We start from the raw sequence: 17,309 nt of genomic DNA, 5'->3' as shown, positions 1-17,309 counted from the left end.
AAAATGAAGACTATGGTAGGTATAAACTGGAGTAGTGAACATCAAAACCAAGACTACAAAATAGAAATTGAAGTTGTACAAAACTTTACTTGAAAGTAAAGAAAATAATGTAAAATCATGGTTTAATTTGATGTTAATGTGTCCATAGGGTTAAATGGAAAATATATTTATACATAAAGTTTGGTTCAATTTTATGTTCCCAAATCACCCTTTATTAGACCACATTGCCATAAGTAAAAACTAAGTGCTAACATGAAAGTGGGGAGGGGAACTTTTAAATAACTCCTTGTACAAAGAGAGAAAATGAAAATTCTATTATATAACATTCAAAAAGAGAAGCAAAAACATTGCAAAACTAAAACATATGTGGCCAAAACTATGTATAGAGATTAATCCATCAATTTCAAAGCTTTAATTAATTACTAAGAAAATGAAATAAGTAAACTGAACATTTTTCAAGGGATTAGATGAAATAAAACCAAAGTTAGGGAAAAAAATTGAGTTGAAAAAAGTACAAGAGCAAAAATCACAAATTTACAAATGCAATAGTATAACTGTCATCTACAAGTTGGCTCTAAAAGTAATACACAAACTCACAATAAATTATAAATATAGGTTTTTCCAGTTTTAAATTTCCTTCTAAGCATAACTTTAGCTGTAGCCCATAAGTTCTTTCATTAATCTCAAAGTATTTTATAATTTTCCTTTTGATTTGTTCTTCAATCAATCAATGATATAGGAATATGCTGATTAATTTCCACATATTTGTAAAATTCCAAATTTGCCATGTGTTATTGATTTCTAATTTAATTCCATTATGTTCTGAGAATATGATTTTTATTATTTTCACCCTTTTAGATGTATTAAGACTTGTGTATGACCTAGAATACAGTCCAGTCTGGAGAATGTCACGTGTGTGCTTGAAGAGCGCATGTATATTTTACTGTGCTTGAGCGGAATGTTCAATAGAAGTCTATTAGGTCTCTTTGGTTGATAATATTCTTCATGTCTCTATATTCTCGATGATCTACTTATTTTGCTCTAATCTGTAATTAAAAGTGGGATATTGAATTCTCCAACAATTATTGGGGAATTGCTTATTTTTCCTCTCAAATCTGTTTGTTATGCTTTGTGAATTTTAGAACTGTGTTGTAAGGTGTATATACGTGTATAATTGTTAGAGCTTCCTGATAGATTGAGACTTTTTCATTATAAAATGCCTTTCTTTAACTCTAGAGATATTTTGTTGTTGTTTTAAAGTCAATTTTGTCTGATGGTGTAGCCACTCCAGCTCTTTTATGGTTGTTGCTCGCATGACATATATATATATATATTTCCATACTTTTATATTTACTCTACTTGCTTGTATGGTTGAATCTAAAGTATGTCTCCTATAGACAGCATGTAGCTGAATCTTTTTTTTTTCTTTAATTCAGTATGACAATCTCTGCCTCTTGACTGGAGTATTTAATTCACTTAATGTTATTATTGCTATGGTTGGATTTATTTCTGGCATTTTACTATTTGGTTCTTTTATGCTTCATGCATTTTGTCCCTCTGTTTATCCTTTTCAATATTCTCTTGCATTAACTGAATATTTTCTTGTGTAATATTTTTAATTCCTCTAGAAATTTTTTTAATTTATTTTTTATTGAAGGATAATTGCTTTACAGAATTTTGTTGTTTTCTGTCAAACCGCCACATGAATCAGCCATGGGTATACACATATCTCCTCCCTTTTGAACCTCCCTCCCATCTCTTTCCCCATCCCACTCCTCTAGGATGATGCAGAGCCTCTGTTTGAGTTTCCTGAGCCATACAGAAAATTCCTGTTGGCTATCTATTTTACATATGGTCCTCTAGTAATTTTTAACTGTATGTTTTCATTTATTTTTTAGTAGCTCCTGTAGCATTTTCACATACACTTAATAGCATCTCTATATTTATAGCAAACTAATTCCATCATAATATAGAAACATTACTCCTCTATAACTCTATTCCCTCTTCCCCTTTTTATGTTATTACTGATATACATTTTATTTTTATGTATATTATAAACACAACAAACATCGTATTTATTACTGTATATAATTTTTTGTTTATTAAAAATTGAGAGGAAAGAAAACCAAGCATATACTTGCAGAATTTTATATATTAGCTTTCTGATTCTCTTCATTTGTTTCTATGGATTTAGTTACAATTGGCATCACTTTCTTATTTCAATATAGCTTTGTTCCCACCAAGCTTTCTTGTACCATTATTGTCAAATGCATTGCACTTACATGTATTTTACACTCATTGATAAAATTATATATATTATTTTTGCATAATTTTCAAGTCAATTAAAAGAAGAATAAACATTTATAGTATCATTTTTAGTTATATATTTACCTTTACAGGTGAATTTGTGTGTCTGTATAAATATAATTTATTAACAAGTGAGAAATTACCACAGTACATGGACGACATCCTAGTTTGTACATGTGAATAAGATAATTTGAACTAAAATATAGCACAATGTCAAACACTGTTACTTATGATTTGTATCAACTCGAAGTCTTATTCACATTTCTTCATATTTTGATGTTTTCTCATTTCTATGAAAGAGTATGTTATTTTATAATAAATGTGTAAGATTTGAAATCCAGATTCTAAAGTGGTAGATTCTTTTTTAATGTCTGAAGTTTTCTCTGAATAGCCCGTTCTACTCACTTAACTTAGGAATATTGGTGAAAGCTGCAATGTCTCTGGACATAGCAAAATGTACACAGAACACCACAAAAATCTCATCATTTGTAGTCATTCCAGTGAAAGAATTTACTTTCTTCAAAGAAAATTGCTTCATTTTGTGAAGAAAAATGTATAATGGGAGAACAAACTAAAGTGGAATAAGTCCCCTTACAAATGAACAAAAGTTTGAAAAATTTTCCTTCTTATTCTTGAATTTTTAGTTATAAAGATGTATTTGTGGAAAACAAAAATCAAAGCATAAAAAATTAAAACAAAAATAAAAATCATCTAGCTAAGCTGGCATTCTCAGAGGTAAATGCCTAAAATCCTGCTCAGGAAACTGACAAAAACCGTGTAGTCGTACCTCACTCAGGTTCCCTCATTCTCCTGGGAGTAAATAAGTGCAGCTGAATGCTGTACCCTAACAGGGGAGAGAAGAATTTCAATTGTGTAGATCTAATTTAATTTTTTAAGTGACACCTTAGACTTTTACCTTTTGTATTGCTTTCATATATTCTGAAGGGTTTTTAAACAGGTCTTATTAGTGGATGAGCTTTTTTAAAAAACTCATATTTTCATTCATTTCTTAAATATATTATTATAGTTGTGTTTCAACAAAGACAGGTTAAGAACCATTTACTGCTTTAATTATATTTTCTATCTTTTTTGAGTGGTTTTAACATGCAAACTAATCAACTGACCTTGAAACATAGACCTCAAAATGAGAACACTGTCAATGAGAAGTCACATATGGTACAGAAACAATGGGGGAAACTGTTAAGATGATATAAGTATATACCCAATTATGAGGTTTGTTTTTAAAGGAACCTTGGTATAAGGAAAACTGAAATCTTGCATCAGACCTCAAGTAAATTAGACAACTTTAAAAAGACAGTAAGTGGAGTAAAAGTTAAGCGTTTTGCTTTCCAAAATATTAACTTCATACTAAGTAATGACTTCATTGCTCTCTGATCATTGGCAAAGGCAAGATGTGCATGTTCTCCTTTTGAAAACTGTGTTAATAAAATTGAAGGTTGTGTGCTTTATGCAACGTATGTTCTGCAACATTTTGAAAGCTTAGCTGGGAATCCCTGTGGTGCTGACTGAAGGAAAAAAGGAAGCAAAGTCTTCTCCAGGTTTTAAAAACCAGAAGTATTTTTCAGAAGTCGTGTATGAAATAAACTGCTTATGAGAAAATGCCTGTAATGCTCCTCAGTGTTCAGTGATAGAGGGATCTGTTTAAAACACTCTGACATAAAAAATAAGTCAGCTTTAACTTCAATTATCAAGCACCAAAGTAGCATTCTTTGATAGAAAGGGGTGGGTTTCTGGCATTTCAAAGATAAATATGTATGAAAAGAGTCGTGTCACCATGGAAACCAAACCTCACCATATCTTTTTAGACAAGGCAAATAGTAATATAGAAACTAGGGATCTCTAAAAACAATGTTGAAGACCAATGATCATTATGTATGTTTCTGTATTCCTAAGGTTTATCATTCCTTAGTTTTTAGCATTCTTTTAAAGTTCTGAGGAATACTTTGGGATTTTCATTGAGTCAATTTAGAAATTTTAAGCATTTTAATGAATATTCCTAAATAGGCATTGAGACAACTGTCTACGTGGTTGCATTATTAACTAATGTGTTTTATAAACTTTGAATATCACTCTGAAGAAATAAAATGTGTATTTCTTCAGAGCAATACAACCTCTCCGGTGGCATTTTAAACAGATACCTTTTATATTTCTCATTACTATGAGAAATATAAATTTTGTTTTTTAATGAATGAATTCTGGACTAGAAGTGAAGATTAGTATCTGAATCCAGTGATGATTTTTCTTGTGACAATTTTACAAATACTTTTTGGAGATTCTGATAGAGTGCCCCCTGGCTCTTTTAGTTGGGACTACCACCTGCTAAGAGCCAATGCATTTCATATTCCATCTTTCCCTAAAAGTACAGAGTTCAATTATTTTTAATGACTTAATTTTAAGTATATGCATATCTAAATGAAGTCTATGGTAGGCAATTCAAATATACCTTCTGATGTAAGAGGCAATATTTTTAACAGAAAAGAGCACAGGTTCAAGAGATCTCAATGTGTAAACCCAGTTCCATTTCTTTAATAGTAATCTGGCCTTGGAAAAGCCATCTCATCTCTCTGAGTCCTCATGTCTATATATCCAAAATGGAACTCATTATACATACACATGATCAGGATTATTTTGAAAATCATTGTTTATTTGAAAAATCTTTTTATAAAAAGTGAATTATATTTCAAGTGAAATTGGGTTTATTGCAGAGAAAAAGCACCTGGGCTAAATCTTGCATATATGATAAACTAAGTTAAGCTCATAGCTCATAGAGTACATGTAGGCTGTGCTTATGCAATACCAAAATACCTAGCTCAAAAGTGAAAATTCACGCAAGATGTACTTTTGAAGAAAATTATACCTGCTTGCTTGCTTTCTGTATTTATTTTGTCAGCCATTAGAATTATTCGTGACTATGTAGTTGCCAATGAGCAGTGCTGTTGTCGTCGTTGTTGTTCAGTAGCTCAGTGGTGTTCCACTGTCCATGACCCGGTGGGCTGCAGCACACCAGGCTTCCCTGTTCTTCACTGTCTCCCAGCGTTTGCTCAAACTCAAGTCCACTGAGTCGGTGGTGCCCTCCAACGACCTTGTCCTGTCATCCCCTTCTCCTCCAGTCCTCAATCTTTTCCAACATCAGGTCAGGGGGCCCACGGCATGGCTTTCTGCATACCCCACACAGCGCATTGGAATGTTGTCACACTTTCACACTTAAAGGCACGTTAAAATACAGACAGCACATTGTTTATCCTAGTATAGTAATTGCTTTTTTTTTCCTGCATAAGGAATATTTTTCTTAAATAGCATTCAAAACAATTATTTTACTATCTTAGTACTGAGTGTGATTGAGTACTTGAAAAGCCTCAGAATTTTAACATGGTTAAGCACTAATTAGGAATCGGCTATACCCCAGTATAAAGCAAGAAGTTTAAAGTTTGAAAAAAGACGAAAGCAAAGAAAAAGCACTAATTAGGTCTAATTCACAATCTTAGTGGGCACTAAAAAAATGTTTCTGAAACAGACCTCTACAAGAAACATGCTCATCTCCAAATGGGATAACTAATCTTACAATGGGAAATAGATGGGGAAACAGAGGGAACAGTGTTAGACTTTATTTTGGGGGGCTCCAAAATCACTGCAGATGGTGACTGCAGCCATGAAATTCAAAGACACTTACTCCTTGGAAGAAAAGTTATGACCAACCTAGATAGCATGTTGAAAAGCAGAGACATTACTTTGCCAACAAAGGTCTGTCTAGTCAAGACTATGGTTTTTCCAGTGGTCATGTATGGATGTGAGAGTTGGACTGTGAAGAAAGCTGAGTTGCCAAAGAATTGATGCTTTTGAACTGTGGTGTTGGAGAAGACTCCTGAGAGTCCCTTGGACTGCAAGGAGATCCAACCAGTCCATTCTGAAGGAGATCAGCTCTGGGATTTCTTTGGAGGGAATGATGCTGAAGCTGAAATTCCAATACTTTGTCCAGCTCATGTAAAGAGTTGACTCATTGGAAAAGACTCTGATGTAGGGAGGGATTGGGGGCAGGAGGAGAAGGGGATGACAGAGGATGAGATAGCTGGATGGTATCACTGACTCGATGGACGTGAGTCTGGGTGAACTCCTGGAGTTGGTGAAGGACAGGGAGGCCTGGCATGCTGCAATTCATGGGGTCGCAAAGAGTCAGACACGACTGAGCGACTGAACTGAACTGAATTGAACTGAAGCGTACAATACTCATTTTTAATTTATTCTTATTTATTTCAATGGAGAGTATATATTTAATAATTTATTAGCAAATTTATGCTTTTAAGTTCTTTATATCTTTAAGTAATACAGTTTCTGGCTTCATAAGTATTCTCATATATTTTTAAATGGACATTTATTTTCAATAAAAAATAAAATTTCTTCTATGTTTTCTAGTATCAGAACCTATTTTAAACAAAGCTGTGGATTATTAAGAATACTTGAAAACAAGGACTGATAGAGTAACTTTCTATTGAGTGAACACTTGAGTTATTAATATAAAACTTTGTATTTATAACTCTCCATTTAATCCTTTAAATATTGATCCTATTTATTATAGGACTTCCCTGGTGGATCAGTTGGCAAAGAATCCACCTGCAATGGTAGGAGACCACCTGCAATTAAGGAGACCGAGGTTCTATCCCTGGTTTGGGAATATCCCCTGGACAAGGAAATGGCAACCACTCCAGTCTTTTTGCCACGGAAATCCCATAGACAGAGGACTCTGGTGGGCTGCAGTCCATGGAGTCACAAGAGTCAAACACAATTTAGCAACTAAACCATCACATTTATTATAAAATTTTAAATTTCTGCCACTTTTAATGGTGAGACATAAAGAGATTTTGAGGCACTTTCACCCATTTTCACTATAAAAGACCGGGGCTGCCTGCCAATCCAGGAGACATAGAGATGCAGGTTTGACCCTTGGGTCAGGAAGATCCCCTGGAGTAGGAAATGGCAACCCACTCCAGTATTCTTGCCTGAAAATTCCATGGACAGAGGAGCCTGGCAAGCTACTGTACGTCTGTTGCAAAGAGATGGACCTGACTGAGCACGCATACATGCAACCAGTCAATTAAGATGTATCTGGCTGAAGAAAAAAAAAAACAAAACCAGCAACAATGACAAAATACACAAAACTAAGCATTTAGACAAAGCAAAAACAAATAAAAAACTTTCCCAAATCGACATTATTCCCGACACAATGATGAACATCTTGAAATTTCTAATTACCTAGAACTATTTGTTTTACCAGTATCTTCAAATATCCTACAGACACAGCAATCACTTAGTAAGATTCCACAAAGAGCATCACTATCCAATATTGTTCCCTGCACTTCTAAAAGTGAAGTTCTTACTAGACAAGAAAGAGATTGGTCTCTGCTTTTTTCTCTACAAGTACAGATTTTAAAGCTTTATTTCAAAGTTACATAAAATTTTCAGAATCTTATATTTTCCTGGGCAAAAAAAGCACTAACTTTTCTAATCAAGTTTGATCAATGCCATGTTTTCAAGCTGTTTTAATGATGATTTTCACAGTGATCTGGCAGCATGAATTTAAGAAAAGATACTATATTTTAACAAACTGCAATATCAGAAGGTAAGAAAGCGTTAACAGAAAGAGAAAAGGGTTAAGCTTAAAAGACAAAGTTTAAAGACGTTTACATGGCCTATTTACTGACTACTTTTAGGTGATAACGATTCAGCAGTGAGAAATATAAAGTTGGAAACCTTTTTCAAAAAGGACAGTTTTAGACATGCTGTTGGTAAACTAAAAATAAAACTTCATGTTCATATAATTACTAACTGATAACCTCTTTACCACAAAATACCTTTATCCCTATCTCTTCTATCTAGCTGTGTCTCATGTGTAAAACAATTTATCACAAGAGGTGAAAAATAAGAGAAAATAAGGTGAAAACAAGACAATGAGAATCTATCATAAAGTTAAAATCTTTTCTAAAAAGAGACACTCAAAATAAACATATTTTGTATCAAAATATATTTTGATATTTAATATTCCAGCTACCTTCAGATGTAATAGAAGAAAAAGTGACTTGAACTCTATGAAATTATTATCTTTTATCAGTTATTAGCTACTTCTTTCAAAGTTTTTTTTAATACCATACTACTGATAAAAACAAAAAAAAACCCAAGCCCCCAAAATACCATATTACTTATCATGATTGTTGATTATTTAACAAACATAGAATTAAACTACTCAAATAGAGATCTAGCTTTAAATACTGCATGTGAAAATACATATATGTATGCAAGAGGGCTTCCCAGGTGGCTCAGTGGGTAAAGAATCTGCCTGCAATACAGGAGACACGGGAGATCCAGGTTTGAGCCATGGGTTGGGAAGAGTCCCTGGAGGAGGGCATGGCAACCGACTTCACTATTCTTGCCTGGAGAATCCCATGGACAGAGGAGCCCGGTGGTCCATAGGGTCGCACAGAGTCAGACATGATGGAGCACACACACACATACATATGCAAAATGAGCTCACACAAACTAATATATGGGTAAATAATCTGTAATATGAATTTAGGGACATGAAGCTGGTAAAATTTTTCTAAAATGTCAAAGACACACCTTTGCCCCATTTTATTTAACAATTTAATGGTCATTAAAATGATTTAAAAGCAGAATGAAATGAGCGAGTGAGGTCAGAAAAAAATTATGTAAAGAAAAAAACATAAAAACACTGAGGGTTTGAAGCAGAAAGAAGGATATAGAAGAGGACTCTGAGGTCTTTAGAAATAAATTTTGGTAATTCCAAGCCTTTCTTAAACTTTACTGTCTCTTTCCTTCTCCTTCAATAATTCATCTATGCCCTTCTTAATATTCCACATGTCATTTTACCTTCAGCAAGCAAGGTTTACCTTCCCTTAGATGGAATATACAACCGCAGACATACTCTTTTACATGACTTAAGCTGTCAACCAATCCAGCTTTGGCATTTTGAGTTGAGAACTGGAAAACAGAAAACTAACCAAGCAGAGTCTCCATGGTCAGATTCACAAGGAGCCAGAAGTAGAGGATCAGCATAAAAGATAATACAAAAAGAAATTTTAATGAAAACTGTTTTGATTGGAATTGAACTATAAAACTGTGTTTGATAGCATCTATTGAACAAAAAGCTCAAAAATTTTTATTCATTTTTAAGTCATATATCTGAAGCCAGCATGTTTCTTTCCTATTTTTTTAAAGATATTGCTTTCTTCATTTATGAAACTTTCCAGAACACAAACTGCAACTTGTAAATAATTCTGACTTGGCAAGTCCTCATATGTACTCACAGATTACATACTGTTCTGATTAGGCACCCCAAACATGCTACTCAGTATGTAGATGTGTTTCAGCTCACGATGACAGTTGATACATGATTCACCGTGCTGACTGCTCAAGGCATTTGCACCAGTTCAATATTCTTATTTACTTTTGTCAAGACTTTGCTGTAAACAAAGCGATTGAAATGATGTATCAGATGGCTACTGACAAAGAGTTTTTTAAAACTACTCATACTTCAAAAGAAAAAGAAACCACATAAATATGTCAAAGTCTTATGAAAATAAAGTAGCTCCTTTTAAAAGTAAAATAAAGCCAATGACATTCCATCATTATGTTTCCCCTACCATTTTAGTTATCTGCCAGACTGAAAGAACTGTCAATAAGATGGCTTGAATCATTTGCTTCAGAAAAATAATTTTTCCACTAAGAAAGAGTCCTTTAAAGAAAGAAAAGACAAATTCTCCTTTTAAGCTCACCCAAGTCAGAGCTAAATCCAACTGCCTGTTGCTCTTCCTACACAAACTTCTGCATGATTTAGTCAGTGAAAAGTCACTCCACTGGCAGAGTAAAGTGCTATTTTACCTTTACAAGCAGCTATAAATCACTCCATCAAGTGAAACACTTGTTAAAAGCTTAATGGGCAGAGAAAAAAACATGCAAATTTCCAAAAGGAAAACAAAAACCTACTTCGGGGTTTATCTAATAAATTGCACCCACACCCTGACTGGCCACACAGGAAGAAGGCCCAACTTACTGCCTAAGCAATAAAGTCAGTCGGCTCCGTGGAGGGAACAAACTACTGATCCATGTATTCTCAGCATTTTTATCTCCAGTCAGGGATTACTACAATGTATAGTTTAATACTGTAAGGGTGTACCTGAATAGTTCTATTCCCATGGTAGACTAAAAAAAAAGGGGGAGGGGGGGGGAATCCATATGTACATATGAATTAAGAAATACATTCTTTAAAAAATCACCAAAATGAATTATGTTGCCTTCCAAATGGTTTTCATTGACCTCATGAAACTCATCCAGGATTTAAAATGGAAGTGGGAACAAAAGTTAAGCAAATAACTTTCTAAAATGTCAGAGGAGAATGAAACAGAAAGGGATTAAAAAAGGATTAAAAGATAGAGGGAAAAATAATGAAAAAGGAGGAAGAAATGAGAAAAGCGTTTGAGGGAAGTGGTTCTAGGCTGTTTCCCTCACTCAAAACATATTAAAAGTAAAGTCTTCTAATTATTAAGATTGCACTGAAGTTTGAACCAATCTAGTTCAAATCAATCGTATTCCTTGAGTTTCCCTGGTGACTCAGATGGTAAAGCATCTGCCTGCAACGCGGGAGACCCGGGTTCCATCCTTGGGTTGGGAAGATCCCCTGCAGAAGGAAATGGCAACCCACTCCAGTACTCCTGCTTGGAAAATCCCACGAACGGAGGAGCCTGGTAGGCTACAGTCCATGAGGTCACAAAGAGTTGGACATGACTGAGAGACTTCACTTTCACTTTCATAATTCCCTAGGAACTAATAGAATAAAAACATTGTTTTTTTCTAATGGGCTACTAAGAAAAAAAATGAAATGTGACTTTTTACAGTTTGGAAATTGCTTACAATATTTTTCTTCTATAGTATGTTCAACATCAGAATGTCAATAATCTGTCTGAATAAAAGTGATTTGACAAACACCGAGAAATATAGTTATCAACCACCTAGCTTAGGTAAATATATGGGGAATAGATCTCATAAAGATGCAATATCGTGTTCTTCAAAGAGTCAGTCTGCTTTGTCCCTTCACTTCTACTTTCTATTGTAGAAATTTTTCAGCTTCTACATTTTAATGACAATTTATTTTGCCATCCTTTTTCCAAATTGTTCTTCGAAATGCACAAGTTTGACTGTGGACTAAACTCAGTGACAAACTGGCTTGGAAAGAGAAAAAGAAAAGAAATGAAAAAGGACTACTTATATAGAACCCTTCTTCATTGTTCTAATTTGGATAATTTTGTTGTTGGTTTTATTGGGTGTGGATTACTGGGTCAATCTATCCTCTTATTAATTAGAATATTCTGAATTAAATAAAAGATAAAGACAATCTGCCTGAAACCAGAGATAATAGTTCACAAGTTAGGAACAGAAACAGGAAAGAAATAATACATGTAGAGGCACAATGTCCTCTGATAAATAAAAACCCTCCTGCATTGAATGCCTATCCTGAAAAACCATCTTTCTTAAAGATAGCACTTATTTTACATTCCTCTAAAATAAGCCAAAATATTCAAAAACAAGTTTTTCCATAATAAAACATGTCCTTAACTCTCAAAGCGTTTAGAATCTATATATCTCTGTAGTATATACTCTCTGTCTATATATACTCTCTGTCTATGATGCTACCAAGCTGCCATGTATTTGTTTTTCAACAAATTAGGTCTTTTTCTCAACTACCAAAATTATCCAGTCATATAAGGGTCCGGGTCGCCAGCAGTCACTTATCCTCTTTGAGCAGTCTCTTCAAATGCAAAATAAAAACCTGGCCTCTAAGATTCTGTCCTGTTCGTCATGCCTGTGCTATTATTTCAGCCGTCTGAATAGCTCAAACCGATCACCTGCGTGTGCTTTTTTTCTGAGAAGGGGGGAGGCAGGTGAAGCGGAGGGCTGTCACTAACACAAAGAGACCATAACTTTATAAAAATATCTGCTCAATCTAGCTACTCAAAATAAAAAGTGTGCCAGTCAACCTCATATTTAATTTCACCAAAACTTTTTGTTATTAATTGACTGGTAATTCAGCTATAACAATATTGATTGTTACATCATCAATAAAACATATCATTAGGCTGTTGTCATATCAATGTCTGAACAGATGTTGAAAGAAAACATGTACGTTAGCTGCTTAATAAATTACAATCAGAGGAAACTCAGGTAAACTCAGGATAGCAGAATAACATTTCGATAAAGTAAATAAAGCATTATCTATTTTCTGCTTCTGCTACAGTGCAGGTTTTGATTCTCCAAACAGTTGTCTGAGAGGTCTGTGTTCTCCTGGCCAGGTGGTGGTACGTTTTTCAGCTTGTCAAATTTCCTCACGCCCTTTTTCATTATAGAGCATTGCTCTGTGCTTAGCCACGGTACCCGCGCATGCAGACACACTCTACCTTCAGTGTAACACTAAAGTTGATTTGCTAGGCGCTCCTTTGCTTCTTCACATTTCACATCTTCCCATTGAATTTTTTGTGTCTGGAGCACAGTGCTATCTTTCTACTTCCATCCTCAGAAATCTGAACACTCCTTGGGTTTTCTGAATATTTAAGTGGCTTTGTGACTGATGTCAGTGTGTTTCATTCTATAGTACTGTTCAATGCAATTTTGTATTATTCTTTGAGAGTATTCAGGGCTCATTTTCATTCTAGATTTTTTCCGTTTTAATGCTGTTGAATCTTATTGGTCTTTTTGCGCGAATTAATAACAGGAGAATTGGGGAGAGGGTTAAAAACAAAGTTCTTAATTAGCATTTTTCCCAGAAAACATAAATTAAAAAGAAAATGTTCCCTTCATAATATAATATGGATATGTTTCAACAGTTTATTTTCTATAAAAGGGTTATACAAGGAAACAGCAACAACTAAATACTCCTACACAAATGAGAAAATATGTTTTCTTTTCTTGCAAACGTGGAAGAAATGAATGTAAGATGATTCGGGCTTGCAATTATATGATCTAAGTTGGCACCAAAATCATGGATGTTCTCTGGAGAATTCATGGTGTAACTGCTTAATGCTCGTTTGATAAGGCATATTTATTGTAGCACGTTGTTTCAACTGGCCAAATTTTGAGACTTTTGGAAGCATAGGGTGAAAGTTCAAACTTCTTTACCAAAGTGTAACCATGGCGTAATAAAATACCCAAGATAATTCATTCAGTCAACCTGATATCTACTCATCAAGGAAGAGAGCAACCTGAGGAGGTATTATATTTTTCTCTAGCATAACATGTTAAGTGCAGCATTCCAATCTAAAAGGTAGAATTGTTCCTTTGAGTAAAATAATTAATGAGCCCAACAAAAGGAAAGCTGTTACGAGAGAGACCTCTAGTGGAAAAAAATGCAAGTGCCTTGGAAAGGGGTTTTATTGTTTATGCTCCATCTGAGAAACGGAACTTGGATACGCTGTTTAAGACAGCGTCCGCGAGACAACTAAATTCCTCTTTCATCCTAAGTATATGTGGTTTCTTCAAGCAAATAATGCTTTTCAGAACGGAGCCAACAAAATGCTTGAGGGAGACTTAAGTTCTTTGACATTCAGTTTTGGAAAACGTGTTACAGGTATCTAAGAAGAAAGACAAGATTTGTAAAAGAGAGCAACCAGAGTTTGGAGGCATTGCATAAGCTATTTGTTTCTTGAATTATACTTTGGTCGTAGATAATTGTTTTACGTATAAAATATCAAAGCACTTTTCTATGGGTGGAGCAGGGATTGGGGATTTTCCGTTTTCTCGCAAATCATAACTTTAACAATAAAACATTAATTCAATGTTATTTTTAAAGAGAAACAGCAAAGGCTGCAAAATGCAGTGAAAGAAAGTATCCAAATACGGGTTACTTTAAGAAAAGAGTTGCCTCTGAATTAGAGTGTCTGTTTCAACTAGTGCTCCTTAGTTTTAAAATTAGTTTTCCTCTGCTCTTCATACAATTGCATTTAATTTGCTGTTTGATATATAGCTAATTTTAATCACTAATTGTGAATTTCTACAATAAACAAGGGTAATGATAAATATGATAATTAGGGTATGTTTTCTAGTTAGAGATCTCACAGTAAATCCCAGAGAAATCTGTGTCTACTGACTGTGTTTATCAATTACGTAGTAATATAACTTCTAATTTAAACTAGGACATCAGTTTGAGTTCACAGAAACATGACCCAGAGCTACATGATTTAAGAAAGAGCTCCAGGCATAAGGAAGTGAATGAAGTTGATAATCCAAAGGTATAGTATTAACTCAGCACTGAAATATGGTCACAGTTTTTAAGAAAAGTATTATAGCCGTGGGAGCCAGTTGCTTATAGTAACAATTTCTGAAATTTGCTTCTATAATGACTATTACATACACCTTTTTTAAAATTGATCCACAGTAGAGCTTTAGGTTTTGTTACTGTTTAGATCTTCATCCAAATTCAGGAAAAGAGTATTTTCATGGGCTATTTTTCACTTTCAGTGTAGCCCCTAGTATTCTTACCCATTTTTAATTTGTTCTATTGTCTTTCATAAAACTCTCTTCAATTTCTCCTCAGGACAATGAAATTTTAGAGCCTATTTTCAAGGCAGGTTATTCACAGCCCTTGTATTCCTTGCACTTATATATCTCAGTTAATGCTGAAGAGGATCTATCTTTCCATTCTTACCAGAGTCTGAACGTCCCATAAAACAGAACATCATAATTCCGAGGAAGCGTGCTTCATGAATATTTTCAAATTTGGGCTGGTGGCTGGCAGCCAGTTAAATGACAATTGGTGGTAGAGGGTGGGGTGGGGGGGGGGGGTTGCTCGAGAGTGTCACTCAAATTTTATTTCCCTAACTTTGTTTCCAATTTAGAATGTCATTTTTTTTCCAGAGGAAAAAAGTAGCTTCAAATCGTAAATAGGCTATAAATAAGTTTATTTTTTTAATTTAAAAAATAATTATAATGGCTAAAAGCATCTTAAGAGAGAAAAATATAAAGCAACATATTTGTCCTCCTTTCAGATTCTTCCCTCTTTAAAATAAAGCTATTCACATTCCTAGGTTGCTGTGTGTTCTTTGAATACAACTTCACATTTCAGTTTATAACTGTTTCCACTAACAATGCTGAACCGTGTTTCTGTCGGCATGTGCACCTCGTGAATGCTTTCCTTGCACTCTTCCTGATCGTAATAGGTCTCACCATTCATGTTCCGCAAAAAGATAATTTCCAGAAGCACCTTAAGACTCAAGAAAGAAGGAAGGTGGAAATAAACATCTTCCAAGTTTGCCAGAATTTTCATTGGAAAAGGAAAAGTCACAGTTTGGTCTATCTGACCAAGGGGCTGAAGACACCAACCATTCTTCACTTACCACCTTATGCTTTTCTTGAAGATCACATTCACACACACACACACATCACATACACACTGACAACAAGAAAGAACTCTGCAAATACAATTTCATTCTTATTTTAAGTGTATAACAGAACTTTGTCTTAATTATTAATTTTTACATACTTGCTATTGCATTTCTTGCTTCTTTTTTTGGGACCAAACAAGGCGGGGAATAAATAAGGAAAAGAAGGAAGGAAGAGAGTTAGGGTCCCTTCTGCCCTAAACACGGGCATTATTTTTCATTTTACTTTTTTAGTTTGAGACTGTGATTTCATATACATTTCTCAGACTGCAATAAAATGATCCAGAATTTATATGTCATCTTTACCCTTATTCCTGTTCCAACAACAGGAACCACCAAGTAGGTACCAGATGTCCTGTTTCAGAAAAGCATTCTAGCAAAAAACAAACACCCTTAGAATGGCACTCAGTTGACCCGATTTCTCATTTATGCAGCATTGGATTACTGTCCCTGCACTGTCACTAAACAGGTTCACCGTAGTAGGTACTTAACTATTCTTTGGTTTCTCTATCCTCAACATAAAGACATCACTATTTCCCCTAATAGAGTGTTGATATAAAGTGCTTGGAAAAAACACAAATACAAGGTAACATTATGCATCTGAAAATGAAGACAGCAGCTGTAGGATCCTGTTAGGAGAATTCCTCTGCTTAAAAATGGTGGCTATACTTGAAATCCTCCAGCTTAAATCCCATGCCCAATGCTTTGGGACCTTACAAGAGCCACAGAAATGACTGACACTGATTTGGGGGTGAGGCTAAGTAGAACTTTGAAGTGACCTGTGTTTTCTTCCCTTTGCCAATAAAGCAGCTGTGGCCAATTAGTGTTCAACACCGTCTTCCAGCCGAGAAGCGATTTCAGGTTCCAGATGCAAGAAGGGTAGAGTATTTAATCCCTGGTTGTTCTAGGCTTTTCATCCTCAAGGAATTTCAGAGGAAAGAAGGACCCAAGAGGTTATCTGGTTCATTCATACAGCAAGAATTCTTTAAGTACCTACTAAGTAAGCAGAGCTTTCTCTGGTTTGTGAATAAGAACATTTCTGTTAGGAAATATCTTTGAGATGTAAGTTATTATAACCGACATCTTAATCAATTCAAGATTTTTCACTAAAGTTAAACATTACACTTACTTTCCCTTTATCATGAGAAATCAGAAAGGTCAGTCAGTATAGATTTTCTGGAAGACCATTGTTCCTACATCAAATATAGGGAAATAAGAAGTGGGGGTGTTCACCTATCTTCTTTGAAAGAACATGCACATAAAAAAGGCTTGCTTTCCTCACTAGATATGCTATCTAAAATATTTTTCCAACTCTAAATGATTTTTTATCTTATTTTTATTTTTTCTTTTATTGCTCTTTGCGCATATGGTAAAATTTAGAGTAATTGGTAAATAGCACACATCAGTGTGAGCTTGAATTTGTGTTTACATATTGTTCTGCAGATGTTTGCTCACAGAAAACAAACAGTAGAGAAATTACCAGATGAGTAATTAACATAAAATTGCTGAGGTTGTGCAGGTTTAATTTTAAATTATGTTATAATA

Source organism: Ovis aries, chromosome 4, assembly GCF_016772045.2.
Source record: "Ovis aries strain OAR_USU_Benz2616 breed Rambouillet chromosome 4, ARS-UI_Ramb_v3.0, whole genome shotgun sequence".
Taxonomy (NCBI): domain Eukaryota; kingdom Metazoa; phylum Chordata; class Mammalia; order Artiodactyla; family Bovidae; genus Ovis; species Ovis aries.
The sequence above is the reverse complement of the archived record's forward strand: the minus strand, read 5'-3'. Positions refer to the sequence as shown.